This window comes from Papaver somniferum, chromosome 3 (assembly GCF_003573695.1).
Source record: "Papaver somniferum cultivar HN1 chromosome 3, ASM357369v1, whole genome shotgun sequence".
Lineage (NCBI taxonomy): Eukaryota > Viridiplantae > Streptophyta > Magnoliopsida > Ranunculales > Papaveraceae > Papaver > Papaver somniferum.
This window is the reverse complement of record NC_039360.1, coordinates 183,543,251-183,547,976: the sequence shown is the minus strand read 5'-3', so window position 1 is coordinate 183,547,976 and position 4,726 is coordinate 183,543,251.

The window sequence follows — 4,726 nt, the reverse complement described above, 5'->3', positions numbered from 1 at the left end:
ATCACATGAGCAACACTTGCTCAGATGATAAATATTTGCTCAAACCAGGGAATATTAGTTCAACAATCAATATTCAACGATCCATCGAATGAGCAATACTTGCTCACTTCATCGTAAGAACTATACCTCTGTCTCATAACATGTTCAAATCATGAGTTTCAGAACATCATGTCCAACCTAGAAACTACATGGACTCATCGTCCCATCAAACCACGAAGTCATCAATTGACTAACATACCACGAGACGTCAATCGTGTCACTTTGGGGGGATATCACTTAGGGTTTTGGTATGGCAGTCTACGGCACGTGTGTTCAAACACACGATGGAATGTGAGCAAGTCGTGCAATCAGTTGAAGGAATTCACGAGGTAGTGGGTGGAAAATCGACCAAGTCTCCACATGTTGAGCAACTGGTTTCAAACACGATCTCCACTTCCCCACTCCTTGATTCCATCAACTGTCACACTTCATGGGGTCATGGGATCTAAAATTCCAGCAATATAAATAAGTCTCTGAATCATGATTCAATCATCAACATCAACAGTATCATCAATCTCACGTCTCATCGACAACACGAGATCATCAACTCATCAATTGAGCAACTACTCTCGATAAAGCAATTTCAATCATTCAGAGCTTATCATATTCAGAATTCACACACCCACAATCTTTGATTACCATTGATTCCACACATTTCCTAACTTCCCTCCTACAGATCAACCCATCCTCTCTTGTGACCGAATTTACTCTGGAACGGTCATTGTCTTGATTTAGGACGGAGTACTACAGATTGATCTCTCGAATCTAAAGCACCCCCTTTGTAGCGGTGCATCTGTGTGAGGTTTAATATTTCGCTCGGTTCGAGGAGTCTCCTCCATACGGTCATCTTCTCAATTCTTTAAAAACCAGCAAATCGTTTTTCCCCATCCACAGATTGGCGACCACAGTGGGAGATCATTCTCTCGGTTACAATCTCACAATTTTACAAGATGGTCGGTCTTAGGTCTGGGTTAGTCACAGGTTCCAACGTAAACGGCGCTAGCATTAGCAACAACAACAACAACGACAATGAGGATATCCCGGAAACGATTCCGGCCTCTAACACTGAAAGTGGTGATGTTACTCCTCCTCACGTCAACGCGGAGGGTCATCCTTTGTTCGGCCGACACCCTGAGGAAGTCAGAGGAAATCCACCACCTACCATTGCTGATCTCATCAAAATGCAAGAGACTCTTGCAAAGAATCAAACCGATATGGCTACATCACAGAAGGAACTATTAATCAACTGAAGGATTTCACTGATACAATGTCAGGGAAGACCCAAGGAAAAGGAAAAGAGAAGGTAAAATCCTCAGACACTGATCCTGAGGTAATTCCGATTCATATAGTAGATGATGATGAAGTCCGCAAAGCTGTAGACAATCCATCGGCGAAGGAGTCATCAAACTTCATCACTCGGAAGGATTTGGAACACCTTCTGGAGAACCGTGGAAAATATAAAACCCCGCATGTCCATCGTCACCAGCCTCCGTACCCTGCTGCTACGCAAAAGATTCCTCTTCCAAAAGGTTATACCTCTCCAACCTTCACTTTGTATGACGGAACAGGAAATGCTCGGGAACATGTTTCTCGGTTCCTGAAAGCCTTGGGTGAACATGAACATAACCATGTTGTTCGCCTCAAACAATTTTCAAAATCCTTGAAAGGGAGGGCATACACCTGGTACAACAACATCGCACCAAGAACTATCAACAATTGGGGATAAATGATTAATGCCTTCTACAGAAAGTACTTCTTTGTGTCAGAGCAAATTACTCTCTCCGATCTTGGAAGAATGTTTCAGAGGAACAATGAACATCCTAATGACTACGTGAAAAGATTCTGAGTCCAGGCCCTGGACTGTCATGATCCAAACGTCACGGAGCAGCAACTGGTAGACTTGTGTATCAACGGCATGATCCCGGTCTACAGAGCTTTATTGGAAAATCTTCGTTTCCAAACCTTCTCAGAGCTTCATGAAGAGGCAAAGAGATCGGCAACTACTTCTCCCGCTTTACTGGAAAGAACAAAAGCTACAAAGGCTGAAGAACCGCGAGACACTCGAGGTAGCAGACGTCTGATCAAGAAGCAGTAAAACCTCCAGACTTCCACAAACAATGTTGCATAAGGAAGAAAATCGAAAGCCAAACCTCCGCGCAAGCATACCTCAGCTCCTTCAAAAGCACAAAGGAAGGATAAGCAAGATGCACAAGCCTCTGACCAACACACAAGAGTTCCTGATCAAGAAGCACCTGACTTTCCTTTTTCCATTAGAGAGGTGATCGAACTCCTGGATGTCTGGGTCCAAGATGGTGCAATCAAGTTTCCATATCTCAAGAAAGAACCAACTAAAGAAGACATGGAAAGTCCTCGTTACTGTCGCTTCCACAGGTTCGTCAATTATCCCACAAACGACTGCGGAGTTTTGAAGCACATTTTCAAAGAGAAGGTTGATCCACAATAGATTCAACTGGGGACTGAAGGAGTACACAAGAATCCTCTCCCAGTCAAAAACTTACACTCTCTGAACAAGCTATCAAAGAGGCAGTTCAATCCTTGGTCGAGCATGAATTGCGTTATCTGTCGAAGGCACAAAGGAGAGACATGTTCACAGTATTGAACCACATCATGTCAAGAAGTCCATTCCGAAAATACTTCTTGAGCCTCCAACCACATACCAAGATATGTACGACTGGGGACTGCTTACCACAGTCAGTCTCAGAATAAACAAATTTGGAAGAACGTTGATCGATGCTGACACCTCCATCAACAAAATTCCACTGAAAACCATCGGATCCACATGCATCACTCGACAAGAAGATACTCATACTCATACTCCATCTCAATCAGAGACCTTGAAGGAGCGCTCGGAAATACTTATGGCTACATCATTCTCAAAGTGAACATAAGTTCAACCTGGACAGAAACCAAATTTCACATAATCAATCAAGAAGATCCAGGATATGATATGTCCTTCAGACGAGCGTGGATCCATGCTGAAAAGATGAGTACTTACAAAGCGCCTTTGGTTACACATCTCTCCAACGAAGAAACTTCTAATCCAGAAGATTTGACGGACATTCCTTCATCAGAGTACTTTGAGTAATTTCAACGAGGTTGAAGCAAGAACCTGCAAAATATGCATAGACATTCATCAAGAGGTTCCGTGCTCAGGCAAGTCTCATTCCATGTCTATTTCATTTATTTCCCCACATGTTATCCTAGCATGGGGACTTAACTATGCTAGCAACTCTACAAGACGTTATGAATGGTAGCTTCACTGAAATATTCATTACTGACGTCCAAACATGGCAAAGAACACTTTCGGCGTTTCTCTTGCAAGTCCATGTGTTCCACAAAATCAGAAAGCTCTGATGTATGCACAAGTGTCGAATCCCACTACTGCAACGAAAGGGATGCTGAATTAACAGAAGACACTCCAGGGCCGAGACGATCCAACCCCTAAGACATTCGATGCTTCAGGAATATATGCTTCAACGCTCAAGCATCTAAAAAAGGCATCAAATTGTACTCCCAATCAAAGAGTACAGCTTCAGCACAAATATCTCGACGATGACGCATTGATTCAACACCAACACGATCAAAGTGTAACTAAACGATAAGTCTTCATTATCCCATGATAAGACTTCTGAAGCATATGCAACATCGTGGATGGCACTAACTCCTTCAATATATACTGGGCAACCTGAGGTGATTCCGTGAAACTTCATCAACGGGTTTTCGCTACATCACAAGCCCCTGCATGATTGAGGAACTTTCTCTTCACCAATCACATCCAGTATGAAAACTCTTGATGTCATCTACCGCAACAATGTCGACTCACTGACAAAGCCAGTTCGTGGTAAAGTTATTCTTTCAGGTTGAACTCTCAGTACACCTTCATCTTACGGATGCTCAACTCATCAAATAGTTCGTGAATGTAAAAGGCTCACTGGATGAAGTAGCAAAGATTATATCTATAATCATGGTTCTAGCCTTTTCAGTGTTTGGAGCAACTTCAACCATGGTATCAGCATCAACAATAATCTCTATAGGAACACCATCCATGATCTCAGCATCAACAAGGATCTCTGGAGCGTAATCATGGTCTCAGCACCAACAACGGTCTCAGGAGCAACATCCTCAGGGCTTCATCAACTAATCATTCTCTGAAGTGTTACACATGAAGCGGACTCCTCTAAGAACTAATGATTCATATCAAGATGTGTAACCTGATAACATGCTCACATGAAAGTCTTCCCAAATCTGGCACGACTGGTGGGAACAATCCAAAGTTTTCTACAAGATGTTCTCATCACCTCTACAAATGAGATAAAACACACTTCAGGCCATGGGTTTGCAAAAACGTACAAATGGGTGAGGAATGGGACAATGCTTCCTCAACTAAAGATGTTCGTCTATGTTTTTCTACAACACACCAAAAGGGCGCATCAATCGGACATACGAGCTGAAAGATATGGCCTTTACCGTAAGGTCTACGGAATCTGAAAAATTTGTACGGGATTACAAATTGCAAATGTGCACGCTTCGTTAGATGACCTCTACAACTCCAAATTGAGTGATTCTTTTCTCATGTGATAACTCAGCCTCTTAGCTTCGAAGTTGGGGTCAAGCATCGAATTTCGACCTTGTATGAGGTCCCTACAGCTTCTAGAGCGTACAACAT